Below are 20,220 nucleotides of genomic sequence, written 5' to 3' on the forward strand. Positions count from 1 at the left end.
ATCCAAATAAGCAGTAGAAGTGAGATGGGGAAAAGAGGTCTGAAATAAAAAGGGAATACGATTTATGTATGGATTCCGGTAAAATACCGGTACTCTATTCCATAAGAGTGGAATAGGAAATTAAGATGAGGATGGTATCATCATAAAGAAAGATAGAGTAATATAATATCCTAAATTCTACTAATCCACATATCGTATGTGTGTCTTTCTTTATCGATTGGGAGTAGTGAAAAAAAAATTCCTATATGCCCTCCCTCCCTCTTTAATGAGAGATGCAAAATAAAAAAGTGAAGTAAGGGTGCCCTGTGGGTATTTGATCTTGCTCCCTGCCCCTTTTTTTCATGGAAAAAGGAAATATCAATTTCTCCATTCATTGAACCCTAGTTCGGGACTGACGGGGCTCGAACCCGCAGCTTCCGCCTTGACAGGGCGGTGCTCTGACCAATTGAACTACAATCCCCGCGGGGTGTATGGCATACCCATTCTTAAATAGAACCATAAGAAGATTCGATTCGTCTTTCGTACTCTAAGAAATAGACGAATCATATACTACATACCCACATATTATATTATACGTGGGTATAGTGAGAGTGACATAACTAGTATGTCGTGATTTTTTATCACTAAAAATGGATAATAATCCAGCCTTCAATAAGAAAAACTCTTTTGTTTGTAAGAAAGGAATGAGAGAGATATGGATTAGAAAAAAAAATTTCCCTTTTTTCTTTATCTTTTATTTCTATAGATCAGACATTTTATTTTATGGAAGAAAAACAAAAGGATTTAGTTCATACTCACGAAGCCCTAGATTTTTGGTTTGGGCCGAGCTGGATTTGAACCAGCGTAGACATTGTCAACGAATTTACAGTCCGTCCCCATTAACCACTCGGGCATCGACCCAGGAAGAATTTATTCTAGGGTTTTTGCTAATCTATGATTAACCTCCTTTCATAATACTCCCTACCCCCAGGGGAAGTCGAATCCCCGCTGCCTCCTTGAAAGAGAGATGTCCTGAACCACTAGACGATAGGGGCATCACTAGACGATAGGGCCATATACAACCGCTCGTGATTATACTATAATCATAGTATGAGCAGTTTTTTGGAATTGTCAATATACTCGAAAAGTATAAATAGATCCAAAGCAAAGAGTTTTTCCAACTTTTCTGTTATGTTTTCATCTAGGATTTTTTTTAGTTGATCGTTATAGATTAATTCTCCGTGCTTCATTTAGTGTTCATACCAAAAATGCATCCATCCCGCACTAAGTCATAAAATTCTCTAAAAATATAGAGAAAGTTTCAAAAACAAAGAAAAAAAGTGAATCAATTTAGTAGAAAAGTACTCTATCAGATTCGAACCAACGACTTACGTCTTAGCACGAGATTACTCTACCACTAATTTAAAAAGCCCTTTATCGGATTTGAACCGATGACTTATGCCTTACCATGGCATTACTCTACCACTGAGTTAAAAGGGCTTTTTATTTAATTCAAAAATTAGCCACTTGGATTCCCATTATGGGTCTACTGCATAATGTACATATTATATATATAATATATAGAGATAGAGAGAGAGACATTATGTAGAGATTGTATATGTATATATCGATATCTTGAGAGCTCAAAATAAAATTAATAAAAAAAAACATACCCTACATAACATATCCAACTCTTCTTGGTTCAGGGTTTTCCGTTTCCGAAGACTAGTAAAATAGGCGGATTCTGGAACCCCAAGGATTCAACGGTATATGGATATGGAAAATATAAGATTTCCGATCCTAGCGGGAAAAAGGCGGGGAACAGATACCCAATAGGATATAGGATCCTTGGAGGAACTTTTGGTAATGGCCTTGATCCTCTATGCTATTTTTTATGTGTTCTTAGTTCTATTGAACTTTTTGCATTCTTTTAAACAAGAATCTAATAAACTAGAATTGAGTCAGTGGAAAAAAGGAGAGAGAGGAAAGTGTTAAATGGAGAGAGTCGACTAATCAGAGACTTTTAGGATCTTCTTTACATCAGGTAAATCTGTCGGCCCTGTCCGTTTTTTTCTTTAAGTTACGACTCTTTGCTGCTTACTTCTATCAAGCCATAGGGAAAGTCTATGATGAATTTGGAAAACTCATCTCACTCTTACTCTATGGCTCGGACTTAATGGGGGAAGAAAACATCTTCCATAATTTCTTTTTTGTTCAATTCTGGACAAAAAAGAAAAGGAAAAAAGGAATTTATAGGGACAGTGTTACCCCCTATATCCCCTAGTTTATATTGTAGGAATAATAAAACAATTTAGCAGTCTGACACACTTACGTCCTTGCAAAGTAAATAATTATTATTGTAGTCGTAACCGTAGAATAGGATCCTAATCAAAATAAATACATTTGGTTCAGGCGCTATTAGCATGGTAAGAAAAGATTTTTTTTACAGACCAGAGGGGCTATCTAAATCCTAAAGTAAAGGCGAGCGATCGAAGTAGAAGTACCAACGGCTCAGTGTCATGAACCTTCTCCATCTGATTCAATAAGGGGGAATTAGCCTTCTTGTCAAATGGCTATCCTTGACAAAGGGTACCATTTATACCATAATCTACAATGTAGCGGGTATAGTTTAGTGGTAAAAGTGTGATTCGTTCTATTAATAACTGAATTTGAAATGATATACTTAAGGCATCCTTAAGTTTTTTATTTTTATATTCCGATGAAAACTTTAGTTCTTATAAAGGATTAAATCCTTTTCCTCTCAATAGCATATTGAGGAAGAATATACATTCTGGCGATTTGTATCCAAAGACTAATTTAAATTGCATCCAAAATAAAAATAGGATTATGAGTACAGAGTCGCGAAGCATAATTTTGCATTGGATTAAGTATTCCAATTTTGAAAATATGAGTAAAGGATCTATGGATGAAGATACAAAAAAGTTGATTTCCAATCGTAACTAAATCTTCTTAAAATAAGGAATAAGGAAGCCAAATAGCTAAAAAACGATAGTTTTGGTTTACTAGAACCATCCGCATATTGTTTCAGCTCGGTGGAAACCCAATTCTTTTCCTCAGGATCTCTTGAATGAAATTAGGGAACGAAGTAAGTAGATTAGATGAATTTAGATAGAATTTCTATCTCCTACTCTATAAGGATCATCTAGAAAGCGGAGAGCTTTGGTTCCATTCAAATAGAAAAGCTGACATAGATGTTAAGTGGTGAGAATATCCATAAAGGAGCCGAATGAAATCAAAATTTCATGTTCGGTTTTGAATTAGAGACGTTAAAAATAATCAACCAACGTCGACTATAACCCCTAGCCTTCCAAGCTAACGATGCGGGTTCGATTCCCGCTACCCGCTCCATTCTGTATAAAAGGAGTATTCTATTTGTCTAGACATGTTAGAGGCTTGTATTCAAGCCTTTTTTGTCCACCAGTTTCTGGTACTCCAGAGCGGAGTAGAGCAGTTTGGTAGCTCACGAGGCTCATAACCTTGAGGTCACGGGTTCGATTCCCGTCTCCGCACTTAGCAGTCTGTATAAAAGGACTATTCTATTTCTCTAGATATGTATGGTAGAGGGGCGTATCCAACCCTTTTTTATTCATTAGTTCCCGGCCCTAGAGGGCAAAATTGAGCAGTTTGCGAAGTCACTTGCCTTCAAAAAAAGAAGGCGCAAGGCCTCTCCCTACCCTGCAGAAAATAAAAATGAAACGAAAGGGACAGTCTACCTCTCCCTTCCCTTTAAAAAAAGTTTGCCCGTTGTTTGTCTCAGTTAATACCCAATTTTTGGAGCTCTGTTGGCGAGTTCTATTTCTGCCTCTGGAGCGCCCTCTTTTTTTGAGTGGGATGCAAAGGAAGGGTAAGATAGTAAGGGATACGGCACTAGACTAACACCTAATTAATACTTAATTTAATATAAGTAGTTAAACAGTTAACTAGACTAAACTTTTTATCATAGTACTTTGATAAATTAAGCGGGCGAGCGGCGGGAATCGAACCCGTATCTTCTCCTTGGCAAGGAGATATTTTACCATTGAACTACGCTCGCTACGGTATATATTTTATAGCGTATATCCGCCTGGGTCGACCTTCTATGTCTGGGTCGACCGTTTCATTTCATTTTCTATTATATTAGAGTTTTCCTTTTTTTATTATCTGTCAATGAATATTCTAATGGGAATGGAATTTCATAATACTGAAAGAGAAGAGCTAGCAATTCGGAACGCAAATTGCGTTTTAATACGTCTCACTATTCTAATTTTTTAGAAGAAATGGCCTTTATTATTTCTTTTTTATGGGGTTAATAAATATTAACCAAATTTCATTTAAGAAATGAGAGAATTCAGAATAGCTACGAGAAAGACTAGTCCAATCCATAATGATGTACCGGAAAATACAACATTTTTATTATTTGACCAACCATCAGGAGAAGCAAATACAAGGGGTACACTAATTACTAAGACTGAGGAAGTCGCAATTAATGCAAAAACAGCTAATTGGAAAGCAATAGTCATATTTCTAATCCTCCAAGCTACCATCAAATAAAGTTGACTACATATTTGATCCCTCACTTAAACCAAAATTGTAAAAAAATACAAGAAGTAGGAGGGGTTTAATCATGAATCCATTGATTCTTCTCTTTAATTCAAATTTATTACTTAAACCGCTTTTTTATTTGGATATGGGGGTGAGAAGAGATTATTTACTCTTTATTTCACAAGCGGGTATAGCGGATCCTGTATCCGTGTATACAGTATACAGAGATATATCGAAAAGGAACTTGTATCTGATATCTTTCTAGAGGCTAATAAATCTTTTTATTTTTTATATGGCTATGTTCTATTTGTAGGAGTAAAATAAGGATTAGGCTGTGGAGAGATGGCTGAGTGGTTGATAGCTCCGGTCTTGAAAACCGGTATAGTTCTAGGAACTATCGAGGGTTCGAATCCCTCTCTCTCCTTTTGCTTATTGAATACGTTTGTTTCTTTCATTTTTATTTATTTTTTTTTTCTGTCCCTTATCTTTCTTTCATAAAAAGGAATGAATGGCTCGGCTAGATGGAATAACCGAGCCAGAACAGAAAAAAAGTAGAACAGGTATAAATAAGAAAATCTTAGTTAAGAGGGTTCATGTAAAGAACAGGTTCCAAATCACGATCGATTCCCTTTTCAAAACCTGCTGCAGCAGCTCGGGCTCTTCCTGCATGCCATAAATGGCCCACAAAAAAGAAGAATCCTAGAACAAAATGAGAAGTTGATAACCAACTTCTAGGAGAGACATAATTAACTGCATTGATCTCGGTAGCTACGCCACCCACGGAATTTAAAGAGCCTAAAGGAGCGTGGGTCATATATTCTGCTGAGCGTCGTTCTTGCCAAGGTTGTATGTCTTTTTTCAACCTACTCAAGTCCAAACCGTTGGGGCCCCTTAGAGGTTCTAACCATGGAGCACGAAGGTCCCAAAAACGCATAGTTTCCCCTCCAAAGATAACCTCCCCAGTTGGGGAACGCATTAGATATTTACCTAAACCTGTGGGTCCTTGAGCGGATCCCACATTAGCTCCAAGACGCTGGTCTCTAACTAGAAAAGTAAATGCTTGAGCTTGAGAAGCTTCTGGCCCGGTGGGTCCATAAAACTCACTCGGATAAGCTGTATTATTGAACCATACAAAACAACAAGCGATAAAACCAAAGACAGATAAAGCAGCTAAACTATAAGACAAGTAAGCTTCTCCAGACCATACAAATGCACGGCGAGCCCATGCGAAGGGTTTGGTTAAAATATGCCAAATTCCGCCAAATACACAAATAAAACCCAACCATACATGCCCACCAATTATATCTTCTAAATCATCTACACTAACAATCCACCCTTCTCCACCAAAAGGAGATTTTAGTAAATAACCAAATATAACACTGGGACTAAGGGTCAAATTGGTAATTTTTCTTACATCTCCCCCCCCAGGGGCCCAGGTATCATATACACCGCCAAAATAAAGAGCCTTGAGTACTAGAAGAAAAGCACCTAGACCTAACAAAATTAAGTGAATACCCAAAATTGTAGTCATTTTATTTCTATCTTTCCAGACATAACCAAAGAATGGAAAAGATTCCTCAAGAGTCTCGGGTCCCAGAAGCGCGTGATAAATGCCACCGAAGCCTAAGACTGCGGAGGAAATTAGGTGAAGTACGCCAGATACAAAGTACGGAAAAGTATCTAGAACTTCCCCCCCTGGCCCTACTCCCCAACCTAGAGTAGCTAAGTGTGGAAGTAAAATCAACCCTTGTTCATACATGGGCTTTTCTGGTACGAAATGGGCCACTTCAAATAGGTTCATTGCTCCGGCCCAGAATACGATTAATCCGGCATGAGCTACATGAGCTCCAAGCAGTTTACCGGACAAATTGATAAGTCTGGCATTCCCAGCCCACCAAGCAAAGCCGGTGGTTTCTTGGTCACGACCAGCTAAAACGAAAGTTCCATTAAAGAGCGTTTCCACGTGGTAGAACCTCCTCAGGGAATATAAGATTTTCATGAGGCTGATCCTGAGCTGCCATCCACGCACGAATACCCTCGTTTAAAAGAATATTTTTGGTGTAGAAAGTCTCAAATTCAGGATCTTCCGCTGCACGGATTTCCTGGGAAACAAAGTCATAGGCACGTAAGTTCAGAGCCAAGCCAACTACGCCAATAGCACTCATCCATAAACCGGTGACGGGTACAAATAGCATAAAGAAATGTAACCAACGTTTATTGGAAAAAGCAACACCAAAGATTTGGGACCAAAAGCGGTTAGCAGTGACCATTGAATAAGTTTCTTCAGCTTGAGTTGGGTTAAAAGCACGGAAGGTATTTGCACCATCACCGTCCTCAAATAGAGTGTTTTCTACGGTCGCTCCATGAATAGCGCATAGCAGAGCCGCACCTAATACTCCGGCAACTCCCATCATATGAAATGGGTTCAACGTCCAATTATGAAATCCTTGGAAGAAAAGGATGAATCGAAATATCGCTGCTACGCCAAAACTCGGCGCAAAGAACCAACCAGATTGCCCCAGTGGATAAATAAGGAATACAGAAACAAAAACAGCAATTGGACCAGAGAATGAGATTGCATTATAAGGCCGCAATTGAACAGACCGAGCAAGTTCAAATTGGCGTAACATGAAACCTATTAGTGCAAAAGCCCCGTGGAGAGCTACAAAAGTCCATAGACCGCCTAATTGACACCAACGAGTAAAATCTCCTTGTGCTTCGGGCCCCCATAGTAGCAACAAAGAGTGTGCTAAACTATTGGCAGGGGTAGAAACTGCTGCGGTTAAGAAATTACAACCTTCCAAATAGGAACTAGCCAATCCATGGGTATACCAAGAAGTTACAAAAGTTGTCCCTGTAAACCAACCCCCTAAAGCGAAATAAGCACAAGGAAAGAGCAATAGGCCAGACCATCCTACAAAAACGAAACGGTCCCTTCGTAACCAGTCATCCATAGTATCAAATAGATCATTTTCTTCTTTAGGAATTCTACCAAGGGCTATAGTCATAGTGATCCTCCTATTCAATTACTTCAACCATTTCCGAGCACCTCATATCACTTTCCAAGGCATATGATAGTTTTATTATCTGTGGACGATTTCTTTCTCGTTCAATGCCCTTTTTCAATGGTCTCGAAGAGAGAAATTTCCCATTTTTATCTATGGAGTCACAGTCACAACCGAGGTCGTGGTAAATCCATGAATTTGATTCGATTTGTTTTTCTTATACTATTTATTTGTTTTTCTTATACTATAGAAATAGAAATAAATTGTTTTTCTTATACTATAGAAAGAAATAAACCTTTGAATTCAGCATTATTCCAAGACTCCTATTTCAAAGTCTATCTTTTAAGGGAAAAATGCAAATAAAAGTAACCCTTCTTTTCCCATTCCCTCTCTATTGCATGGGTGGAAGAACTAAAATAATAGAGGATTCTGAAAAAAAAAAATGGACCTTCGAAATCCAATTTTATGTGTAGCGCAAAGGAGTTGCGATTTCTTCTTATTCCTATAGAACATCTAGTAACAAGAATATGAAATCGTAAATAGCGAAAAATTCTTGTCTTGCGCGGTCTAAGTCTAAGGAAATAAAAAAAATTCGCTTATACAATTTCATCTACATCGAATTTATATATCAGAATAGCGGATAGAGGCATCATTAAAGGAGTCAGGTCTACTTACTTTATGCTTCTTTCCAATTTTATGGTGGATTTGATAAGAACCCTTTTTGCTTTCTTGATAAATAATCGACAAAAAAAGCGTTTTTTTTATATAACCTGCTTGTTTTATTATAATTATAACAAGTCCTATATGGAAATGCCCGCTAAAGAGAAAATCTATTTGATTGTCTCTCGGCCAATATCGATTTTTAGAAAGAAAAAACAAGAATTTTCTTCTTTTTTTATTAACATTAAGAAAAAAGAATATAATTAAAATGGAATTGGCAATATAATTTTTATAGACTTTTGAAAGAAAAAAAAGGGGTTTTTTGCAACCGTTATTTCTTATTTCTTGCCTATATCATATCACGGAAACCTTTCGCTTTGGAACGTGGAGAGATGGCTGAGTGGACTAAAGCGGCGGATTGCTAATCCGTTGTACAATTTTTTTGTACCGAGGGTTCGAATCCCTCTCTTTCCGCTCCCTTGGATCATTTGGGACTTTCGAATTGGAAAGAATTCTGACCCCCGGATTTTCTCATAGATAAATGTACGAAACAAATCCAATAAGAAAAAAAAAAACTGAATTTTTACTCCTCGCGTCCAGGATTCCGTCCTGGGTCATTAGATAAGAATCCAAAGATAAAGAGTGAAACAAAGAATATCACTACTGTATAAACAAAAAGTTTGAGAGTAAGCATTACATAATCTCCAAGATTTTTTTTTAAGGAATAGATTACCAGTTTTTCCTTACCACACGGATCCACTAGGATGGTTTTTTTTTATACCTAAAAATGCAAAAAAGAATTCTTGAAAAAAATTGCAAGAATTCTTTTATAATAAGCACTCTTATCAATAGCAAAAATAGGGTTAGGTGGTTAGGTATTGTGTAGGTACCTTTAGGTACCTGCTCAACCTAGGTGCAGGGGAGTAGAAAGGCTGATCCAAATTTATTGCTGTAGCTACCCATTCAATGTAGAAGAATTTAAATTTTAGAATCGAAGGTTCATAATATAAAAATATAAAACTTCTCGGCTTTTACCCATTTTAAAATTTTTTTGGAATGAACACATCATTCAATTTGGCATACAGAGTACTAAAGATTTCATCGAAAACTTACAGCAGCTTGCCAAACAAAGGCTAATAGAAAAAAGAATAGAGGTATAACAGGCATAATATCCACGATTGGATTGAAAATAGCATAAGCTTCGGGTAATTTGGCAAAGAAAAAACTAGTAGGATAAAGAACAGAATTAAAACAGATACAGGTTAAACTAAGTATATTAGGCATAACAAGCATTTCATTCTTGTAGAGTAAATAATTGGATTTTTCTTGAGTTATTTTTTTAAGGGAAAGAAGGAAAAGGCAGATTCAAAATCTTTTTTCTTCGGACTTTCCCAAACACAAAATACCTCCTTGTATTCGCACTCTCAAATGAGAGTGGAATAAATTCGACTTTCATATAATATCTTAATAGAATTCCATGTAATGATCAATGCATTTTTTTGATTCTATATTATCCGCATGTGTAGAATACTAGCAAGAGAATATCCCTCCTTTTTTATGTAATTGAAATGGTATTGACGAATAACAAATAAACATACTAGTGTTTATTAGTGTCGCATAAAACCCGAAATGGGGCGTGGCCAAGTGGTAAGGCAGCGGGTTTTGGTCCCGTTACTCGGAGGTTCGAATCCTTCCGTCCCAGATTGTTTCTGATGAAACAAACGGTGAAATCATATAGTATTCCGTACGAGACAAAAGTTTATTAAAGAGAATAATGATATCTTATTCTTTCTCAGAAAACATAATAAAGTCTTAAGTCCAGTCAAATTGACTATCTTTATTTTCATGAAAAAATGGGATCTATCAAGCACATTCAGGATATGCCTCTACTATAAAATCACTTAGTCATATTTTTTTCTTCCTTTTGGTATTCGAGTTGAAGAAGTACGAGAATTCTATAACTACCAAAAACTTTCAATCTTTTCATTGGAATAGTTTATTTAGTTATTATAGTTAATTGTTTTTGGTACTGAAAAAATATATTACTACTAGAATTCTAATTCTAGTAATTAAATTAATTAAACTTTTTTGGAGGTTGATAGTTTATTTATTGAGGAAGAGTCAATCCTTCTTTTCTCACTTCAAGATTGATCATCTCGAGCCATCCGTTGAGGGTGGAAATTTAAGAATAAATAAGTTTTAAGCAAACTTGTTTAGTCGTCTTTTTCAAACTATGTTTCATTCATATGATAGAATTTTAATATGGGTTTAAATAAATTGGATCTTGGCGGAGGCTTCCCGGATAAATACTTACTTTCTTTTATCCATATTGCTCCATAGATAGCAAGTTTTAATTAGTATAAAAAAACTAAACCAATGACTATTCATGATTCCATCCATATTGGATCAATTCTCTATACCACTTTGCAATGAAAAGAGGAATGTTTGTTATGGTAAAACTTCGTTTAAAACGATGTGGTAGAAAGCAACGTGCGACTTGAAGGACATGATCGATTGTGGATTTTGCTATCCATCATTTTCCATAGTAATGAAAATGCTCTTGGCTCGACATAGCCTGTTCTATTCGTTCCGAACCAAATTTGCGCTGGGTTTAAGTAACATAGTACACGATGGAGCTCGAGAGGACAGAATTTTTTTTATCAAGGGAAAGAATCTAGGGTTAGTGAAAACTAATAAATTAGGCCAACTTTGTCAGTCTATCCTTAATATAGAAATAAATCGAAAGGTTAAAATAAGAAGAAAGTCCAATAAAAGTATATCAGAATCAATCCCTCTTATTAGATTTCTATAGAAGAGATAAATGCTTTATCGAAGGAAATAAGAAAAAAGGGTATGTTGCTACTCTTTTGAAAGAAAAAAATAGGAATTCCCGAAGTAATGTCTAAACCCAAGGATTTCACAAATCAAAGATAAAGGATTCCAGAACAAGTAAACACAATTTTCAATTGTCTCAACAACAGAGTTGGATTAGAATAAGGAATAAAAGTCAATTCGTTCGAAATGAGACAAAGAAAAGAGTTTAAAGACGACTCAAAAATTTTGGAAGGATTTTGCCTTCGAAGTTTGTCAGGCAAAATTAGCCCACTTGAGTCATGAGTATAAATGAAATTTGTTTTTTCTGTAAGGAAATTAATGCACGTCATAGTCTAATTTCTATTATTATCGACAGAAATTCGAATCATTTTCTCGAGCCGTATGAGGAGAAAACCTCATATACGTTTCTAGGGGGGGGCGTTGTTTATCTACATCTATCCCAATAAGCTGTCTATCGAATCGTTGCAATTGATGTTCGATCTCGAAGAGAAGGAAGAGATCTTCAAAAAGTAGGTTTTTATGATCCGATAAAGAATCAAACTTGTTTAAATGTTCCAGCTATTCTCTATTTCCTTGAAAAGGGTGCTCAACCAACAAGAACTGTTTATGATATTTTAAGGAAGGCAGAATTCTTTAAAGAAAAAGAAAGAACTTTGAGTTAATTGAAGAACTAAATGAATCAAAAAATAGGATAGGAGAAGATTATTAGTATTCCTAGTTGTCTAATTATTTAGACACAATTTACCTCTTTTTTAATCCTATTTGGATTTATATTATATCGTGCCAATCCAACATAAGCCCCTATTTTATTTACTTTTTCTATCTAATTTGTTTTCTTACCATTGTATTTCCATTGACAAAGGTCTATTGAACAAATAGAATTTGTAGATAGATGGGTCTCTTTATCCTCACTCCATATTCAATTTTTCCGCCTACACTTCGCTCAAATGATAAGGGTGTTCCTCTTGCATGTATTCTCATACAATATAATATATATTTTTTATAATATATATTTTTTGTTAATAAAAATCGCTAAAAATAAGGAGAATTTGGCCATCGTGATTAGGGTCGCTCTTTTTTTAACTTTACTTTAGTGGAATTTCACCGGACCTGTTCGTTTTGGCATTTGAGTGTTTTTCATGGTCGATAAAAAAAATCTTTTGATGTCTTGCTAGTTCAATGTTTTGACAGAAGCGCGCGGTGTAATTCCATTGATTTTTGGATTTCGATCGTATCTAAGATCCTTTTTTTATCTGGGTTGCTAACTCAATGGTAGAGTACTCGGCTTTTAAGTGCGACTATGATCTTTTACACATTTGGATGAAACAACAAATTCGTCCAGACTCTTGGTAGAGTCTAGAAGACCACGACTGATCCTCAAAGGTAATGAATGGAAAAAATAGCATGTCGTAATAAAATCAATCTTTTTTGAATGGAATCCAAAATTACGATTTTCTGGGTCTAATGAATAAATGGATAGAGCCTGGCTCCAATTCTGGTAAAATAAAAAGCAACGAGCTGAACTTCCTAATTGGAATGATTCCCCGCTCTAATTAGACGTTAAAAATAGATTAGTGCCGGATGCGGGGAAAGGTTGGGTTTTCCTATGAGTGGACCCTTTATTTTTTCTTTTTTTTTTTAGAAATCCTAATTATTCTTGATTATGGATTGAATAAGGGATGTTATGGATTGAATGTGTAAAAGAAGCAGTATATTGATAAAGAGGCTGTATTCCAAAGTCAAAAGAGCGATTGGCCTGCAAAAATAAAAAACATTGTTCTGTTCTTTTTTTTTAATTAGAACAAACATAAACTAATTGGGTAGAAAAGGAGCAGAAAAAGATCTGTGGATTAGACTCCCTTTCTTTCCAGGGTTTGTATTAAAAATGCAACACCCTGTTCTGACCATATTGCACTATGTATCATCATTCGATAAACCGAGAAATGCTTCTTCTCTCTGATTCAAGTAGAAATACAAATGGAAAAATTCGAAGGGTATTCAGAAAAACATAAATCTCGTCAACAATACTTTGTCTACCCACTTCTCTTTCAGGAATATATTTATGCATTTGCCCACCATTATGGATTAAATGGTTCTGAACCTGTGGAAATAGTTGTTAGTTGTAATAACAAGAAATTTAGTTCACTACTTGTGAAACGTTTAATTATTCGAATGTATCAGCAGAATTTTTTGGATAACTCGGTTAATCATCCTAACCAAGATCGATTATTGGATTACAAAAATTATTTTTATTCTGAGTTTTATTCTCAGATTCTATCTGAAGGGTTTGCGATCGTTGTGGAAATCCCATTCTCGCTACGGGAATTTTTTTGTCTGAAAGAAAAAGAAATACCAAAGTTTCAGAATTTACGCTCTATTCATTCAATATTTCCCTTTTTAGAAGACAAATTTTTGCATTTGGATTATCTATCACATATAGAAATACCCTATCCTATCCATTTGGAAATCCTGGTTCAACTCCTTCAATACCGTATCCAAGATGTTCCATCTTTGCATTTATTGCGATTCTTTCTCAACTATTATTCGAATTGGAATAGTTTTATTACTTCAATGAAATCCATTTTTTTTTTTCAAAAAGAAAATAAAAGACTATTTCAATTCCTATATAACTCTTATGTATCAGAATATGAATTTTTTTTGTTGTTTCTTCGTAAACAATCTTCTTGCTTACCATTAGCATCTTCTGGAACTTTTCTGGAACGAATCCACTTTTCTAGGAAGATGGAACATTTTGGGATAATGTACCCTGGTTTTTCTCGGAAAACCCTATGGTTCTTTATGGATCCTCTTATGCATTATGTTCGATATCAAGGAAAGGCAATTCTTGCATCAAAAGGCACTTTTTTTTTGAAGAAGAAATGGAAATGCTACCTTATCAATTTCTGGCAATATTATTTCTGTTTTTGGACTCAGCCGCGAAGAATCCATATAAACCAATTAGCAAACTCTTGCTTCGATTTTATGGGGTACCTTTCAAGTGTACAAAAAAGTTCTTTGTTAGTAAGGAATCAAATGCTGGAGAATTCATTTCTAATAGATACTCGAATGAAAAAATTCGATACCATAGTCCCCGCTACTCTCCTCATAGGATACTTATCAAAAGCTCAATTTTGTACTGGATCGGGGCATCCTATTAGTAAACCCATTTGGACAGATTTATCAGATTGGGATATTCTTGATCGATTTGGTCGGATATGTAGAAATCTTTTTCATTATCATAGTGGATCTTCGAAAAAACGGACTTTGTATCGACTAAAGTATATACTTCGACTTTCATGTGCTAGAACTTTAGCTCGTAAACATAAAAGCACGGTACGAACTTTTATGCAACGATTGGGTTCGGCATTTTTAGAAGAATTTTTTATGGAAGAAGAGCAAGTTTTTTCTTTGATGTTCACCAAAACAACTCTTTTTTCTTTCTGTGGATCACACACTGAGCGTATTTGGTATTTGGATATTATACGTATCAATGACCTGGTCAACCCTCTTAATTAATCATTAGACGAAATTAAGAAACAGGAAAGGGTTGATAAATGATCAAGAAAAAACTTTTCTATTTTTCATTCTGAAATGTTCTTTTTATTATAATAAAGAGTAGGTGAATCAACTTACTAATTAAAAAAATTAGTAGAACTTCCTCTTTGGAATAGAAATTGGCTATTTCTACATAGGGAAAGTCGTGTGCAATGAAAAATGCAAGCACGATTTGGGGAGGGATTTTTCTCTATTGTAACAAGGAAGAATTATCTACTCCATCCGACTAGTTCCGGGTTCGAGTCCCGGGCAACCCATATAGAAAAGACCCATCAAAGTTTTTCACTTTGACTCACTTCATTTACAAATACAAAATTATTGGTTTGGTTAATTTAGTTATATGGATAGCTAATCTTTTGGGCTGACTTGGTTGACATTGGTATATAGTCTATGTTATACTGTTAAATAACAAGCCTTCTATTATCTATATTCTAGTTAATACGTGTGCTTGGGAGTCCTTGCAATTTGAATAAACCAAGATCTTACCATGACTGCAATTTTAGAGAGACGCGAAAGTACAAGCCTGTGGGGTCGCTTCTGCAACTGGATAACTAGCACTGAAAATCGTCTTTACATCGGATGGTTCGGTGTTTTGATGATCCCTACCTTATTGACCGCAACTTCTGTATTTATTATCGCCTTCATCGCTGCCCCTCCAGTAGATATTGATGGTATTCGTGAGCCTGTTTCTGGTTCTTTACTTTATGGAAACAATATTATCTCTGGTGCTATTATCCCTACTTCTGCGGCGATCGGATTGCACTTTTACCCAATTTGGGAAGCTGCATCTGTTGATGAGTGGTTATACAATGGTGGTCCTTATGAGCTAATTGTTCTACACTTCTTACTTGGTGTAGCTTGTTATATGGGTCGTGAGTGGGAACTTAGTTTCCGTCTGGGTATGCGTCCTTGGATTGCTGTTGCATATTCAGCTCCTGTTGCAGCTGCTACTGCTGTTTTCTTGATTTACCCTATTGGTCAAGGAAGCTTTTCTGATGGTATGCCTTTAGGAATCTCTGGTACTTTCAACTTTATGATTGTATTCCAGGCAGAGCACAACATCCTTATGCATCCATTCCACATGTTAGGTGTAGCTGGTGTATTCGGCGGTTCCCTATTCAGTGCTATGCATGGTTCCTTGGTAACCTCTAGTTTGATCAGGGAAACTACTGAAAATGAATCCGCTAATGAGGGTTACAAATTTGGTCAAGAGGAAGAAACTTATAATATTGTGGCTGCTCATGGTTATTTTGGCCGATTAATCTTCCAATATGCTAGTTTCAACAACTCTCGTTCTTTACACTTCTTCTTGGCTGCTTGGCCTGTAGTAGGAATCTGGTTCACTGCTTTAGGTATTAGTACTATGGCTTTCAACCTAAATGGTTTCAATTTCAACCAATCTGTAGTTGATAGTCAAGGTCGCGTTATTAATACTTGGGCTGATATCATCAACCGTGCTAACCTTGGTATGGAAGTAATGCACGAACGTAATGCTCACAACTTCCCTCTAGACTTAGCTGCTGTTGAAGTTCCATCTATTAATGGATAAGGTTTTTCTGCTAACATATAAGAATTTTTGAAGACAGAAATACCCAATATCTTGTTCTAGCAAGATATTGGGTATTTCTGTCTTTATTTTGAATCTTTTTTTCTTCTTAATCTTTCTATTCAGAATTCAGTTAACGACGAGATTTAGTATCCTTTCTTGCATTTTCATAACTCGTGAAATGCCGAGTAGGCACGAATTCCCCCAATTTGCGACCTACCATAGGATTTGTTATGTAAATAGGTATATGTTCCTTTCCATTATGAATCGCGATTGTATGGCCAACCATTGTGGGTAGAATGCTAGATGCCCGGGACCACGTTACTATTGTTTCTTTCTCCTCCTTCATATTGACCTTTTCTATCTTTGCCAATAAATGATGAGCTACAAAAGGATTCGTTTTTTTTCGTGTCACAGCTGATTACTCCTTTTTTCCTTTTTAAAGAGTGGCATTCTATGTCCAATATCTCGATCGAAGTACGGAGGTCAGAATAAATAGAATAATGATCAATGGAAAAAAGAAAAAAATCCTTTAGCTGGATAAGGGGCGGATGTAGCCAAGTGGATCAAGGCAGTGGATTGTGAATCCACCATGCGCGGGTTCAATTCCCGTCGTTCGCCCATCGCATTATTGCAAATTCCAAAAATGCAATTTTCCATATTCCTAGTTACGTATTTACTTACGGCGACGAAGAATAAAACTATCGCTATATTTTTTCCTTTTCCTAGTTCTTCTTCCAAGCGCAGGATAACCCCAAGGGGTTGTGGGTTTTTTTCTACCAATGGGAGCTTTCCCTTCACCGCCCCCATGGGGGTGGTCCACAGGGTTCATAACTACCCCTCTTACTACGGGGCGTTTACCTAGCCAACACTTAGATCCGGCTCTACCCAAACTTTTTTGGTTCACCCCAACATTACCCACTTGTCCGACTGTTGCTAAGCAGTTTTGGGATACTAAACGGACCTCCCCAGATGGTAATCTTAAAGTGGCCGATTTACCCTCTTTTGCAATGAGTTTCGCTACAGCACCTGCTGCTCTAGCTAATTGCCCACCCCTTCCACGTGTGATTTCTATGTTATGCATGGCCGTGCCTAAGGGCATATCGGTTGAAGTAGATTCTTCTTTTCTCTCAAAAAACCCCTTCCCAAACTGTACAAGCTTCTTCCAAAGCATACGGCTTTCTAGATGTATATGACGATCTCTAGACAGATGGATCTTATATGAATCATATGATGAAGTACCACATGAGTGGATATATAGGAAAGGAATCCAAATCTGCCGAATCGCTCATGTTATGATCTTCTACATCCTAGGTCTCTGCGTTCCGTCATCTGGCTTATGTTCTTCATGTAGCATTCAGATCGAATGACTCTATGAAATTACGTCGATACTTCCACATATTATGGGTAACGTAGGAGACATCCCTATTTTCCCCCGGGGGTCTTAATTACCACTGCTTAGCTTTCAATTTGCCTCTGACCATCAAATTAAATGTGAATAACCCGTCCTCCTCTCTTTGAAACAAGGGGCGCTTCCGGTTCTGTGCGTGCTTCAAACAATTTTGTCTTCTCCATATTACCATATCTCTAGAGCCAATAATTTTCTATGAGGAACTACTGAACTCAATCACTTGCTGCCGTTACTCAACAGTTTTCTGTTGAGGTCTATCCCGTAGAGGTAGTCAAATTGGATCAGTGATCGATTTCTAGGTTTCGTCGTAAACCTAATTGGTTACTTCCAATTACGTAAATCAATAGTTCAAACCGCACTCAAAGGTAGGGCATTTCCCATTGATATAGGAACTTTTGTACCAGAAACAATAGTATCTCCAATTATAGCCCCTCTGGGATGTAAAATATATCTCTTCTCACCATCCCCATAGTGTATGAGACAAATGTATGCATTTCGATTAGGGTCGTATTCTATGGTTACGATTCTACCAGATATGTCTTTTTGATTCCGTCGAAAATCTATTTTACGGTATAGGCGCTTATGACCTCCCCCTCTATGCCTTGCGGTAATGATTCCTCTGGAATTACGACCTTTACCACAACGGTGCCGTCCATGGATCAAATTATTTCGTGGATTGGATTTCACTTGCCTGTCTACGGTTCCCTTGCGTGTGCTCGGGATAGGTGTTTTGTATAAATGTTTCGCCGTATTATTAAGTATTCTCCTTTAGTTTTTTTCTCTATCTAGAAGTGGAATAGAATAACCCGGTTGAAGGGTAATGATCATACGTCTGTAATGCATTGTATGGCCCAGAATAGGTCCTATTCTTCTACCTTTTCCAGGTAGTCGATGGCTATTCACAGCTACCACCTTAACACCAAAGAAGAGTTCGACCCAATGCTTTATTTCTGTCTTAGTGAATCCCGATTCGACATTAAAAGTATATTGATTCTTTCCCAATAAACGAAGACTTTTTTCTGTAAATACTGCGTATTTGATTCCATCCATAAATCGACTTTCCCTCCTATGCTCTGAGTTCCAGTATCGATAAGAATTCGAGTTCTTATTGTTCTTATGTTATGGTATGAATATACCATACCAATTCGTTATGTATGGATGATGGATGAGATTCCATGGATAGAGAGCCAGTTCCAATAGACTTATGGAATGTTCCCGTTCGTGTGCATCCAGCAGGAATTGAACCCGCAAATTTACCAATTATGAGTTGGGCGCTTTAACCATTCAGCCATGGATGCTTAACAGGGATCATCGTACATCGTAAATAACCAATTTTCATATAGAAAGACATATCATAGAAAAATGAAATCGAAAATATTCCGAGATGGCAAATATTCGGAGATGACTATGAAAACACCTCTCTGGATCCTCGAATTGAAAGAGAGATTGAGAGGGATCAAGAATCCTAATTCTCGCTATTTGGAATGGATCCAATTCTATTGAGTCTGACTCATAGTGATCATTTCTCTTTAGCAAAGAATGACCTTGGTTATCAAAGGATTGAACAACCGGGATCCATTTACTTATGATACCTAGTTGGCATTGATAACAAGGATCTAATGAATTATGAGTTTAATAGATCCTCTTTAGCAGAAAGACGTATATTCCTTGCTCATTATCAGACAATCACTTATTCCCAAACCTCGTGTGGGACTAATCGTTTTCATTTACCATCTCATGGAAAACCCTTTTCGTTCCGCTTAGCCCTATCGGGTATTTTAGTGATAGGTTCTGTAGGAACTGGACGATCCTATTTGGTCAAATACCTAACGAAAAATTACGATTTTCCTTTCATTAAGGTACGAGGGCTTCTTATTCCACAAGAACGAAAGCACCTTTTCATTCTTTCATATACTAGGGGTTTTTACTTGGAAAAGACAATGTTCCATACTAAAGGATTCGGGTCCATAACCACGAGTTCCAGTGCACTAGATCTTGTAGCACTTAGCAACGAAGCCCTATCCATTAGTATTCCACATAAGAAATCCATTCTAGAAAAAAATACAATTAGATTAGCTCTTCATAGACAAACTTGGGGTTTGCGAGCCAAGGTAAGATCGGCTCGGGATCATGGGACCCTTTTCTATCAGATAGGAGGGGCTCTTGTACAAAATAGACTTACTAAGTAATAACCCCATAGAATCTATCTATATAAAGATAAAGAGGCAATCGTGTCAGGAAGCGGGTTTTTCTTTGGCCAAAAGGTACTTCGAACTTGGAACGAGCATGAAGAGATTAACGAGACTTCTTTCTCTTTTGAGTTTTTCTGGCGGACCTGCCGCGCAAGATCTTTGGTCTTCCCCTGGAACCGATGAAAAAAAGTGGATCGCTTCTTATGTACTCGCTCAGAATGATTCTTCTCTATCTATAGTTCATGGCCTATTAGAAGTAGAAGGTGCTCTGGTGCAATCCTTACCGACAGAAAAAGATTGCAGTCAGGTTGATAATAGTCGAGTGACATTACTTCGTCGGTCCGAACTAAGGAATCTGTTAGAAATGTTTTGAAATGGATATTGTTCTCTCTTTGATCAGGGATTGCTATATGAAAAGAAGTGGAGTTTGAAAAAGGGAACGGAATGCTCAAACCGGAACTGCTAGAGGAACGAATTTTCAATAGCATAACTTGG

At 36.8% G+C, this 20,220-nt stretch overlaps 6 non-coding genes across 6 annotated transcripts; 2 read left to right on the forward strand and 4 right to left on the reverse strand.

The window, feature by feature from the left end:
- Positions 1-386: 386 nt before the first annotated feature.
- TRNAD-GUC (transfer RNA aspartic acid (anticodon GUC)) lies at positions 387-460 on the reverse strand. Its single transcript has one exon. It is a non-coding gene; the product is annotated as a tRNA-Asp (tRNA).
- A 358-nt stretch (positions 461-818) lies between these two features.
- TRNAY-GUA (transfer RNA tyrosine (anticodon GUA)) lies at positions 819-900 on the reverse strand. The gene has a single exon. It is a non-coding gene; the product is annotated as a tRNA-Tyr (tRNA).
- Positions 901-1,407: 507 nt separating this feature from the next.
- TRNAT-GGU (transfer RNA threonine (anticodon GGU)) lies at positions 1,408-1,479 on the reverse strand. Its single transcript has one exon. It is a non-coding gene; the product is annotated as a tRNA-Thr (tRNA).
- A 2,483-nt stretch (positions 1,480-3,962) lies between these two features.
- On the reverse strand, positions 3,963-4,033 carry TRNAG-GCC (transfer RNA glycine (anticodon GCC)). The gene has a single exon. It is a non-coding gene; the product is annotated as a tRNA-Gly (tRNA).
- Positions 4,034-4,857: 824 nt separating this feature from the next.
- TRNAS-UGA (transfer RNA serine (anticodon UGA)) lies at positions 4,858-4,945 on the forward strand. Its single transcript has one exon. It is a non-coding gene; the product is annotated as a tRNA-Ser (tRNA).
- A 3,627-nt stretch (positions 4,946-8,572) lies between these two features.
- TRNAS-GCU (transfer RNA serine (anticodon GCU)) lies at positions 8,573-8,660 on the forward strand. Its single transcript has one exon. It is a non-coding gene; the product is annotated as a tRNA-Ser (tRNA).
- The last annotated feature ends 11,560 nt before the right edge of the window (positions 8,661-20,220 follow it).

This window comes from Triticum urartu, unplaced genomic scaffold, assembly GCF_056163025.1.
Source record: "Triticum urartu cultivar PI428250 unplaced genomic scaffold, HENAU_Tu73 scaffold2, whole genome shotgun sequence".
Taxonomy (NCBI): domain Eukaryota; kingdom Viridiplantae; phylum Streptophyta; class Magnoliopsida; order Poales; family Poaceae; genus Triticum; species Triticum urartu.